We start from the raw sequence: 13520 nt of genomic DNA on the forward strand, positions 1-13520 counted from the left end.
CGCCGTTGCTGCCACCTAGTTCACTTAAAGCAACATGTGGCCAGCGATTTTAGAAGCCTTGTGGGCCCAATCCAACTCATTTCTGTTGCTATTTAAGCCAAGGATTGAAGGGGAATCAACACACTCTTATACTTTTACATGTTAGTTACCATTAGTTTAGTTTAGTAGTTAGAGTTAGTTTCTAGAGAGAGAAGCTCTCACTTCTCTCTAGAATTAGGATTAGGATTAGGTTTAGTTCTTAGATTTAGATTTAGATTCATCTTCTTCTACTTCTATCTTCTCAATTTCTTGTAGTTACAATCATCCTTCTCCTATTCTTTTGGTGTAATCTCTTTTATGTTGTTCTTATATTTTGTTGTAGATCTAGTATTGTTCCTTCTACTTTCTTTCAATTCAATTCAAGGTAATTCATAATAATTGTGTTTCTTTTGATTGTTGTTGTTAATTTCTTTCAATAATTGTTGTTAGATTCTCTTCTTGTTGTCAATTTGCTTTGCTTTTCTTTTGTGCCTTCCAAGTGTTTGATGAAATGCTTGGTTGGATTTTAGTGTAGGTTTTGTTCCTCTTGGCTTTGGTAGAGTAATTAGTGACTCTTGAGTTATCTAATTCTTTTGTTGGTTGATAATTAGAAGTTGCTAATTGATTTGAATGCCTCTAAAGCTAGTCTTTCCTTTAGGAGTTGATTAGGACTTGAGGAATCAAATTGATTCATCCACTTGACTTTCCTCCATAGTTAGAGGTTAACTAAGTGGGAGCAATGGACAATTTGTTATCACAATTGAAGAGGATAACTAGGATAGGACTTCTAGTTCTCATATCTTGCCAAGAGCTTCGTTAGTTGTTAGTTTATTTTCTTTGCCATTTTATAATTCTTGTCTATAATCTCAAAAACCCCAAAATAACTCACAACCAATAACAAGACACTTTATTGTAAATCCTAGGGAGAACGACCCGAGGTTTAAATACTTCGGTTTATAGATTTTAGGGGTTTGTACTTGTGACAAACAAATTTTTGTATGAAAGGATTAGTGATTGGTTTAGAGACTATACTTGCAACGAGAATTCATTTGTGAAATTCTAAACCATCAAAAATCCAATCGTCAAAATGGCGCCGTTGCCGGGGAGGTTGACAAACCCTGTTTTGATGGTTTATCTTGTATTGATTTTAGGGGATTTTATAACCTTTTACCCACATTTATCCATTGAAATAGCATGGTTTTATAACTTCTCCTTTAATTGTGCTTAAGAGTGAAAACATGCTTTTTAGGTCTTAAAGTAGCTAAATCTAATTCTCCTTGATTCCATTATATGCCTTGATATGTTTGTTAAGTGATTTAAGGTTTAGGAGGCAAAGATTGGATCAAGGAAATGAAGAAAGAAGCATGAAAAGTTGGAGAACTCATGAAGAAATGAAAGAACCGGAAAGCTGTCAAGCCGACCTCTTCGCACTTAAACGACCATAACTTGAGCTACAGAGGTCCAAATGATGCGGTTCCAGTTGGGTTAGAAAGCTAACATCCGGGGCTTCGAAACGATATAAGATTTGCCATAGTTGCTACACGTATGGTGGCGCGCACGCGCAAAGTACGCGCACGCGCCGTTGCTGCCACCTAGTTCACTTAAAGCAACATGTGGCCAGCGATTTTAGAAGCCTTGTGGGCCCAATCCAACTCATTTCTGTTGCTATTTAAGCCAAGGATTGAAGGGGAATCAACACACTCTCATACTTTTACATGTTAGTTACCATTAGTTTAGTTTAGTAGTTAGAGTTAGTTTCTAGAGAGAGAAGCTCTCACTTCTCTCTAGAATTAGGATTAGGATTAGGTTTAGTTCTTAGATTTAGATTTAGATTCATCTTCTTCTACTTCTATCTTCTCAATTTCTTGTAGTTACAATCATCCTTCTCCTATTCTTTTGGTGTAATCTCTTTTATATTGTTCTTATATTTTGTTGTAGATCTAGTATTGTTCCTTCTACTTTCTTTCAATTCAATTCAAGGTAATTCATAATAATTGTGTTTCTTTTGATTGTTGTTGTTAATTTCTTTCAATAATTATTGTTAGATTCTCTTCTTGTTGTCAATTTGCTTTCCTTTTCTTTTGTGCCTTCCAAGTGTTTGATGAAATGCTTGGTTGGATTTTAGTGTAGGTTTTGTTCCTCTTGGCTTTGGTAGAGTAATTAGTGACTCTTGAGTTATCTAATTCTTTTGTTGGTTGATAATTAGAAGTTGCTAATTAATTTGAATGCCTCTAAAGCTAGTCTTTCCTTTAGGAGTTGATTAGGACTTGAGGAATCAAATTGATTCATCCACTTGACTTTCCTCCATAGTTAGAGGTTAACTAAGTGGGAGCAATGGACAATTTGTTATCACAATTGAAGAGGATAACTAGGATAGGACTTCTAGTTCTCATATCTTGCCAAGAGCTTCGTTAGTTGTTAGTTTATTTCCTTTGCCATTTTATAATTCTTGTCTATAATCTCAAAAACCCCAAAATAACTCACAACCAATAACAAGACACTTTATTGTAAATCCTAGGGAGAACGACCCGAGGTTTAAATACTTCGGTTTATAGATTTTAGGGGTTTGTACTTGTGAAAAACAAATTTTTGCATGAAAGGATTATTGTTGGTTTAGAGACTATACTTCGACGAGATTTCATTTGTGAAATTCTAAACCGTCAAAAATCCAATCGTCAAAATGGCGTCGTTGCCGGGGATTTGCAATGGTGTTATGTTATTGGTTATTGTACATATGTGAATATTGTGAATAGGTTTATCTTTTGTTTGTTTCTTAATTTTTGTTAGTTTTATTTTGTTCTCTCAATATGAATTCTCACTTTGGCTTTGAGTTTGGTTCTAATTATGTTGTAGGAAATGTGCACCTCAAGGATGACACTCATTATGGATGGAACCAACAAAGATGGGAGGAGCCTCAAGGAATTGATCACTCCTATTGGCAACAACCTCCGGATACTTATAGGTATAATTTCCATCCTAATGCATGCCAATTTAATGGCTATGATGATTCTTTTTGTGACACTCAACAACCACCATCATATGCCTATGAATATCATCCTCAACATGAACCTCAACCATTCTCACAAGCCTTTCATTACCAAACACCGCCCTATGATCCATATCCATCATATGACCAATCATCCATACCATATTCTTATGACCATTATGAGCAAGAACCCTTAGAACCACCACAACCCTATCAAGATTACTCCCAAGAACCACCTCAATACACACAATCTCCACAACCTTACCAAGAAGAACCACCTTCCTATTATGAACCCTCTCTCCAAAATGATGAACCTTCCTATCCACCACAAGCCCCAATAGACGATTCTCTCACTTTGTTACTTCAAGGACAAGAGGCCATGAAGCGGGATACACTTGAGTTTGTGACCAACTTGACCAAGGTAGTGTCTACCTTAGCCTACCAATGCTTGAACACTCAAGGTGCTCCCGCAGCCCCATGTGAAAAGTCAAAAGAAGAGCAAAGTATGAAGGAGAAATTGGAAAATCCGGTGAAGAAGGAGGAGTCAAATTTTGTATTAGAACAATTGGAGGAGCCTATGATCATTGAAGAAAGAGAAGAAGTGGTTGAAGATTTAGGAGATGTTGAAAGTCCATGGGAATGTAGCATCATGGAGAACTCTTCCAAGAAGCTTGATATTGATGTTGAGGAGGGTGCGCAACCTCCAAGGCATGTCATCGTTGGAGACTTGGAAGAGACTTATCAAGAGATGGATTCAATCATGGATGAATTTCTCTCTACAATGGAATCCTCTCCCATTGGACATGGAGTTGAAATTATAGAAGAGTGTGCACAACCTCCCATACCCTTGGTGAACAATGAAGAAGAGAGTGAATCAAAAGAGAGCTACCAAGAGGAAAAAGTTGGCATGGTGTATATTGAAATTGAAGAATATGAAGAGGTTGATCAAGAGATGGATTCATTCATCAATGAATTCCTATCCAAAATTGAATCACCTTCCATTGGGCAAGATGAAGTTCTTGAAGACAACACCAAGCCAAGTGAAAAAAGGGAAAAGGTTGAAATTGAAGAAGCTTGTGAAGAGGTGGAAACAACTAAAGAAGAGCACAAGGAAGTAGACCTTGCATTGTCTAAGTGTGGGGAGGTCTCCCTTCCCAAGTCACCATCCAACACAACATTCAAGTGGGTAAAATTCTTATCCCTAAGCTTTACTTTCTCGCTTGAATATGGCTTAATTCAAAATGATGGTCAACTTAGAGCTCTTTGTGGAGTTAAGAGTAGGAAAGAATTGTGTAGTGGTTGGAAATGCCATTTTAAGCTCATGACGGTTGTAAGCCCAAAATTAAAGAGCAATGGTTGGTGTGGAACCAAATGGCATGGGTCTAGGAGGTTGTTTGGAAGCTTCTTTGAGAATTCCAAGGCTATACCACCCGGATGGAATAATGACGATCAATCTAAGGACGGGTGTCAAAACAAAGTATGGGATCCCGGTTCGCCATGTGAAGACCAACTAGAGGAACTCCTATCTTGGGCAGAACTTTGCCCAAGCTTAACAAAAATGGTTGAAAATTCTGTCAACCAATTGAGAAGCAAAGATCCTTGGAGATTCAAGGATGAGTACAAGCATAAGCCACCATGACAAGGAGCTTCTCAAAATGTCCAACTTAAGGACTTAAACTAAAAGTGCTAGGTGGGAGACACCCCACCATGGTAAACTCTTTCCACTCTTCTAAATTTACTTAATAAGTGATTTGAGTTACCATTGTAGATAGATGTTTCATACAAATTTGTTTGTACAACTTAATTGTTAGCTTAGTGATGAGCGGATAATTTGTATACTTTTTGGCATTGTTTTTAGTATGTTTTTGATATCTTTTAGTTAGATTTTAGTATATTTTTATTAGTTTTTATTTAAAATTCACTTTTCTGGACTTTACTATGAGTTTGTGTGTTTTTCTGTGATTTCAGGTATTTTCTGGCTGAAATTGAGGGACCTGAGCAAAAATCTGATTCAGAGACCAAAAAGGACTGCAGATGCTGTTGGATTCTGACCTCCCTGCACTCGAAGTGGATTTTCTGGAGCTACAGAAGCCCAATTGGCGCGCTCTCAACGGCGTTGGAAAGTAGACATCCAGGGCTTTCCAGCAATATATAATAGTCCATACTTTGTCCAAGATTTGATGGCCCAAACCCGCGAAGCAATCCGGCCTCAGAAATTCCAGCGTTAAACGCCGGAACAGGAATAAAAGTTGGAGTTAAACGCCCAAACTGGCATGGGGGCTGGCGTTTAACTCCAGAAAAGGTCTCTACACGAATTTCCTTGATTGCTCAGCCCAAGCACACACCAAGTGGGCCCGGAAGTGGATTTTTATGTCATTTACTCATCTTTGTACACCCTAGGCTACTAGTTTTCTATAAGTAGGACCTTTTACTATTGTATTAGGGAGCCTTTTGATCATGTTTTTATGATTGAACTCACTTTGGAGGCTGGCCATTCGGCCATGCCTAGACTATGTTCTTATGTATTTTCAACGGTGGAGTTTCTACACACCATAGATTAAGGGTGTGGAGCTCTGCTGTACCTCGAGTATTAATGCAATTACTATTGTTCTTCCATTCAAATTCCACTTGTTCTTTATCTAAGATATCACTCGTTCTTCAACCTATGAACAAGGTGACTGACAACCATTCTTGTTCTACAAGCATTCGAGGCTTTAGTGAATATCTCTTGGATTTCTGATTGCATGATGCATGGTTGATCGCCTGACAACCGAGTGCTCGCCTGACAAACGAGCTAGCCATTCCATGAGATCAGAGTCTTCGTGGTATAGGCAAGAACTGATGGCGGCATTCAAGAGAATCCGGAAGGTCTAACCTTGTCTGTGGTATTCTGAGTAGGATTCAATGATTGAATGACTGTGACGTGCTTCAAACCTGTAACCTACTGGGCGTTAGTGACAGACGCAAAAGAGTGATTCTATTCCGGTAGGGGAGGGAACCAAACCGGTGATTGGCGGCACTGTGACAGAGTGCTCTGCATTAGCTTTCACTGCGCGGATGGGAGGTAGCTGCTGACAACAGTGAGACCCTACACAAGTTTGCCATGGAAAGGAGTAAGAAGGATTGGATGAAGACTGTAGGAAAGCAGAGAGACGGAAGGGAAGGCATCTTCATACACTTGTCTGAAGCTCATACACCAATGATATACATAAGTATCTCTATCTTTACCTTTTATGTTATTTTCGTTTATCATCATCATATACATTTGAGTCTGCCTGACTAAGATTTACAAGATGACCATAGCTTGCTTCAATACTAACAATCTCCGTGGGATCGACCCTTACTCACGTAAGGTTTTATTACTTGGACGACCCAGTACACTTGCTGGTTAGTTGTGCGAAGTTGTGTAATGCCATGGTATTAGGCGCACCAAGTTCTTGGAGCCATTACCGGGGATTATTTGAGTTGTGAAAAAGTATTGTTCACAATTTCGCCTACCAAGTTTTTGGCGCCGTTGCCGGGGATTGTTCATGTTTTGAGCAAGCTTGTGGTAACATCAGATGCCAAGATCCGGCAACAACATCAAGTTCTTGGTGTTATTGCCCGGGATTGTTTAGGCTGGACAACTGACGGTTCATCTTGTTGCTTAGATTAGGTATTTTTTTTCGAAATTCTTGAAGGTGAATTCTAGAGTTTCATGATGATTTGTTGAAATCTGGCTGGCTGAGAAGCCATGTCTAATCTGATTGGACCGAGGTTTCAACTTATCACCACAAGAGCTTGTTGATTTCGTATCAATCTTGCTCTTGGAGCAGTGATTTGCTAAGATTTGGCTGACCTTTGGTCATGTCTAGTGTTTTGGACCGAAGCTTTCCTTGGAAGCTTGGCTGGCTGTGAAGCCATGTCTAATTCCTGGACCGGAGTCTTAGACTAGCATTGCACTGATTCCTGGAATTCTCATTAAGAATTTTGATGCCTTTTTCCACTTAATTTTCGAAAAACACAAAAAAAAAATTTATAAAACCATAAAAAGACCAAAAAGATTTTATGTTTCTTGTTTGAGTCTAGAGTCTCATCTTAAGTTTAGTGTCAAATGCATGTTTTTGTTATAATTTTCGAATTCATGCATGTATTTCTTGTTTTGATCTTTGAATTCTATTGACTTGAAGTATTTTGTGTATCTCATATGCATTCTCATATTGTTAGTGTCAGTAGTGCACAAACTGCTAAGTTTGGTGTCTTGCATGCATTGTTATTTGATTCTTGTTGCATTTTGATTAATAGAAAAATCCAAAAATATTTTTAATTTGAGTCTTTTCAAGTCAATGATACAAGGAATTGAAGATTCAGAACCAACTGCAGAGGAATTATACAGAAAAAGCTGAGCATTCAAAAATGCCCAGTGAAGAAGACAGACTGGCGTTTAAACGCCAGCCAGGGCACCTGGTTGGGCGTTTAACGCCCAAAAGGGGTGCATTTTGGGCGTTAAACGCCAGAATGTATACCATTCTGGGCGTTTAACGCCAGGATGGTGCCAGGGGGAAGATTTTGTTTTCAAAATCAATTTTTCTTAGTTTTTCAAATCAAATCTTTTTCAAATCAAATCTTTTCAATCAAATGTTTTCAAATTCAATTTCTTTCCTTTTAAAAAGATACTTACCAACAATTAATGATTTGATTGAACATCACAAGATTGTTGCCCTTTTCTGCTGAGAGAGGTTTAAATGTTTCAATCATATCTTTTCTTGTTAGGCAAGTCATCAATTTTCAAAATCATATCTTTTCAAATTGTTTTCAAATCATATCTTTTAAAAATGTTTTCAAATCATATCTTCTCAATCACATCTTTTTAAACCCATAACTTTTCAATTAAATCTTTTTAACCACATCTTTTTCAAAATAGTTCTCAATCAAATCTTTTCAATTTCTAATTTCAAAATCTTTTTCAAAAATCACTTTATCTCTTTTCCACTTTGATTTTCGAAAATCAATTAACATTTTTCAAAATGTTTTCAAATTTTTTAATTGAATTTTCGAAAATTCTCTTCCCTCCTTCCCACATCCTTCTATTTATGGAGTACTACTCCTTCTAAATGCACAATTCGAATTTTATCTATTAAAATTCGAATTCTCCTTCTCCTTCTTCTTACTATTTCTCTTTTCCTCTGACATTTCAAGGAATCTCTATACTGTGACATAGAGGATTCCACATTCTCTTCTTCTTTTTCTATTTCTTATGAGCAGAAGCAGAGACAAAGGCATTCTTGTTGAAGCTGATCCTGAACCTGAAAGGACCTTGAAGAGAAAGCTAAGAGAAGCCAAAGCACAACTCTCTTTAGAGGGCTTGACCGAATTCTTCAAGGGAGAAGACATGGTAGCCGAAAACAACAACAATGCCAACAATGCAAGGAAGGAGCTTGGTGACTTTACTGCACCTACTCCTGATTTCTATGGGAGAAGCATCTCAATCCCTGCCATTGGAGCAAACAACTTTGAGCTTAAGCCTCAATTAGTTTCTCTAATGCAACAGAATTGCAAGTTTCATGGACTTCCAATGGAAGATCCTCATCAGTTTTTAGCTGAGTTCTTGCAAATCTGTGACACAGTCAAGACTAATGGGGTTAACCCTGAGGTCTATAGACTGATGCTATTCCCTTTTGCTGTGAGAGACAGAGCTAGAATATGGTTGGACTCTCAACCTAAAGAAAGCCTGGACTCTTGGGAAAAGCTAGTCAATGCCTTCTTGGCAAAGTTCTTTCCTCCACAAAGATGGAGTAAGCTTAGAGTGGAAGTCCAAACCTTTAGACAAAAGGATGGAGAATCCCTCTATGAAGCTTGGGAAAGATACAAACAATTAATCAGGAGATGTCCTTCAGACATGCTTTCTGAATGGAGCATCATAGGTATTTTCTATGATGGTCTCTCTGAACTATCCAAGATGTCTTTGGATAGCTCTGCAGGAGGATCTCTTCATTTGAAGAAGACGCCTGCAGAAGCTCAAGAACTGATTGAAATGGTTGCAAATAACCAATTCATGTACACTTCTGAGAGGAATCCTGTGAACAATGGGACTGGTCAGAAGAAAGGAGTTCTTGAGATTGATGCTCTGAATGCCATATTGGCTCAGAACAAAATATTGACTCAACAAGTCAATTTGATTTCTCAAAGTCTGTCTGGAATGCAAAATGCACCAAACAGTACTAAGGATGCTTCATCTGAGGAAGAAGCCTATGATCCTGAGAACCCTTCCATGGAAGAGGTGAATTACCTAGGAGAACCCTATGGTAATACCTATAATTCTTCATGGAGAAATCACCCAAACCTCTCATGGAAGAATCAAGAGAGACCTCAACAAGGTTTCAATAATAATGGTGGAAGAAACAGGCTTAGCAATAGCAAGCCTTTTCCATCATCTTCTCAGCAACAGACAGAGAGTTCTAAGCAGAATAATTCTGACTTAGCAACCATGGTCTCTGATCTAATAAAGACCACTCAAAGTTTCATGAATGAAACAAGATCCTCCATTAGAAACTTGGAAGGACAAGTGGGTCAGCTGAGCAAGAAAATTACTGAACTTCCTCCAAGCACTCTCCCAAGTAACACTGAAGAAAATCCAAAAGGAGAGTGCAAAGCCATCAATATGGCCGAATTCTGGGAGGAAGAAGAGGCAGTGAACGCCACTAAGGAAGACCTCAATGGGCGTGCACTGGCCTCCAGTGAGTTCCCCAATGAGGAACCTTGGGAATCTGCGGCTCAAACTGAGACCATAGAGATTCCCTTGGACTTACTACTGCCTTTCATGAGCTCTGATGAGTATTCTTCCTCTGAAGAGGATGAGTATGTCACTGAAGAGCAAGTTGCTAAATACCTTGGAGCAATCATGGAGCTAAATGACAAGTTATTTGGAAATGAGACTTGGGAAGATGAACCTCCCTTGCTCACCAAAGAACTGGATAACTTGTCTAGGCAGAAACTGCCTCAAAAGAGGCAGGATCCTGGGAAGTTTTCTATACCTTGTACCATAGGCACCATGACCTTCAAGAAGGCCTTGTGTGACTTAGGGTCAAGTGTGAACCTCATGCCCCTCTCTGTAATGGAGAAATTAGGGATCTTTGAGGTGCAAGCTGCAAAAATCTCACTAGAGATGGCAGACAACTCAAGAAAACAAGCCTATGGACTTGTAGAGGATGTTCTGGTTAAGGTTGAAGACCATTACATCCCTACTGATTTCATAGTCCTAAAGACTGGGAAGTGCATGGATGAATCCATCATCCTTGGCAGACCATTCCTAGCCACAGCAAAGGCTGTGATTGATGTTGATGGAGGAGAGTTGATCATTCAAGTGAATGAAGAATCCATGGTGTTTAAGGCCCAAGGATATCCCTCTATCATCATGGAAAAGAAGCATGAAGAGCTTCTCTCAAAACAGAGCCAAGCAGAGCCCCCACAGTCAAACTCTAAGTTTGGTGTTGGGAGGCCACAACCAAACTCTAAGTTTGGTGTTGAACCCCCACATTCAAACTCTAAGTTTGGTGTTGGGAAGGTCCAACAAGGTTCTGAGCATTTCTGAGGCTCCATGAGAGACCTCTGTCAAGCTAGTGACAGTAAAGAAGCGCTTGTTGGGAGGCAACCCAATGTTTTATAATTAATTATTTTCTTTTGTTATTTTATCTTTTTTGTAGGTTGATGATCATAAGAAGTCATAAAAATAATGAAAAAAGCAAAAACAGAATGAAAAACAGGAAGAAAAACAGCACACCCTGGAGGAAGATGCTGCTGGCGTTCAAACGCCAGTCAGCCTAGCAGATGGGCGTTTAACGCCCAGTCTGGCACCTTTCTGGGCGTTTAACGCCAGAAAGGGGCACCAAACTGGCGTTAAACGCCAGTAAAGGTATAAAACCTGGCGTTAAATGCCAGGAATGGGCATCAGCCCGGCGTTTAACGCCAGGATTGGCCCAAAACGTGGATTTTGGTGCCAATTGGTGCAGGGATGCCTTTTCCTTGACACTACAGGATCTGTGGACCCCACAGGACCCTACTACAGGATCTGTGGACCCCACAGGACCCTACAATCACTCTCTCTTCTTCCCCCATTCACCAATCACCTCAACACCTCTTCCCCAAAAAACCCCACCAACCTCACACTTCAAATTCAAACCACTTTCCCTCCCAAACCCACCCTCAAATGACCGAACTTTCGTCCCCCTCTCTCCTATATAAACCCCTCTTTACACCCTTCATTTCCACACAACCTAAACACCACTTCTTCCCCCTTTGGCCGAATACACCTCCATCTCCCTCTTCCTCATTTCTTCTTCTTCTACTCCCTTCTTTCTTCTTTTGCTCGAGGACGAGCAAACATTTTAAGTTTGGTGTGGTAAAAGCGTTGCTTTTTCGTTTTTCCATAACCATTATGGCACCAAAGGCCGGAGAAACCTCTAAAAAGAGGAAAGGGAAGGCAAAGGCTTCCACCTCCGAGTCATGGGAGATGGATAGATTCCTCTCAAAGGTGCATCAAGACCACTTCTATGAAGTTGTGGCCTTGAAGAAGGTGATCCCCGAAGTCCCTTTTTCACTCAAAAAGGGTGAATATCCGGAGATCCGCCATGAGATCCGAAGAAGAGGTTGGGAAGTACTTACCAACCCCATTCAACAAGTCGGAATCTTGATGGTTCAAGAGTTCTATGCCAATGCATGGATCACCAAGAACCATGACCAAAGTGTGAACCCGAATCCAAAGAATTATCTTACTATGGTTCGGGGGAAATACTTGGATTTCAGTCCGGAGAGTGTGAGGATGGCGTTCAACTTGCCCATGATGCAAGGAGATGAGCATCCTTACACTAGAAGGGTCAACTTTGATCAAAGGTTGGACCAAGTCCTCACAGTCATATGTGAAGAGGGCGCACAATGGAGGCAAGACTCAAGAGGAAAGCCGGTTCAATTAAGAAGGCATGACCTCAAGCCCGTAGCTAGAGGATGGTTAGAGTTCATACAACGCTCAATCATTCCCACTAGCAACCGGTCCGAAGTGACCATAGACCGGGCCATCATGATCCATAGTATCATGATTGGAGAAGAAATAGAGGTTCATGAGGTTATAGCTCAAGAACTCTATAAAGTGGCGGACAAAACCTCCACTGTGGCAAGGTTAGCCTTTCCTCATCTCATTTGTCACCTCTGTTATTCAGTAGGAGTTGACATAGAGGGAGACACCCCCATTGATGAGGACAAGCCCATCACTAAACAAAGGACGGAGTACACAAGGGAGCCCTCTCATCATGAGATCCCTGAGACACCTCAAGGGATGCACTTTCCTCCACACCACTATTGGGAGCAACTGAACACCTCCCTAGGAGAATTGAGTTCCAACATGGGACAACTAAGGGTGGAGCATCAAGAACACTCCATCATCCTTCATGAGATTAGAGAAGATCAAAGAATCATGAGGGAGGAACAACAAAGACAAGGAAGAGACATTGAGGAGCTCAAGCACTCCATAGGACCTTCAAAAGCAAGGAAGAGCCGCCATCACTAAGGTGGACCCATTCCTTGATTTCCTTGTTCTTTATTCCCTTGTTTTTCGAATTCTATGCTTTATGTTATCCATGTTTGTGTCTTATGATCATTAGTGTCTTAATGTCTATGCCTTAAAGTTATGAATGTCCTATGAATCCATCACCTTTCTTGAATAAAAATGTGCTTAATTGAAAAAGGAAGAATTGCATGAATTTTGAATTTTATAATAGTTTAATTATGATGATGTGGTGGCAATACTTTTGTTCTTTGAATGTATGCTTAAACAGTGCATATGTATCTTGAATTTGTGGTTCATGAATGTTGGCTCTTGAAAGAATGATGAAAAAGGAGACATGTTACTGAGGATCTGAAAAATCAATAAAATGATTCTTGAAGCAAGAAAAAGCTATTCAAAAAAAAAAAAAAAATTTCGAAAAAAAAAAAAAAAAAAAAAAAAGAAAGAATAAAGTTGTGATCCAAGGCAAATAAGAGTGTGCTTAAGAACCCTGGACACCTCTAATTGGGGACTTTAGCAAAGCTGAGTCACAATCTGAAAAGGTTCACCCAATTATGTGTCTGTGGCATGTATGTATCCGGTGGTAATACTGGAAGACAGAGTGCTTTGGGCCACAGCCAAGACTCAATAAATAGCTATGTTCAAGAATCATCATACTTCACTAGGAGAATCATTAACACTATCTGGACTCTGAGTTCCTAAAGAAGCCAACCATTCTGGATTTCAAAGGAGAGATTGAGATGCCAAAACTGTTCAGAAGCAAAAGTTAAAAGCCCCGCTCATCTAATTAATACTGATCTTCACAGATGTTTTTGGAATTCATTGCATATTCTCTTCTTTTTATCTTATTTGATTTTCAGTTGCTTGAGGACAAGCAACAATTTAAGTTTGGTGTTGTGATGAGCGGATAATTTGTATACTTTTTGGCATTGTTTTTAGTATGTTTTTGATATCTTTTAGTTAGATTTTAGTATATTTTTA

General features: G+C 39.4%; 1 non-coding gene across 1 annotated transcript; it reads right to left on the reverse strand.

Moving 5' to 3' along the window:
• Positions 1–8780: 8780 nt before the first annotated feature.
• On the reverse strand, positions 8781–8888 carry LOC130953572 (small nucleolar RNA R71). Its single transcript, XR_009075742.1, has one exon. It is a non-coding gene; the product is annotated as a small nucleolar RNA R71 (small nucleolar RNA).
• Positions 8889–13520: the final 4632 nt, after the last annotated feature.

The sequence above is a fragment of the Arachis stenosperma genome, chromosome 9 (genome assembly GCF_014773155.1).
Source record: "Arachis stenosperma cultivar V10309 chromosome 9, arast.V10309.gnm1.PFL2, whole genome shotgun sequence".
Lineage (NCBI taxonomy): Eukaryota > Viridiplantae > Streptophyta > Magnoliopsida > Fabales > Fabaceae > Arachis > Arachis stenosperma.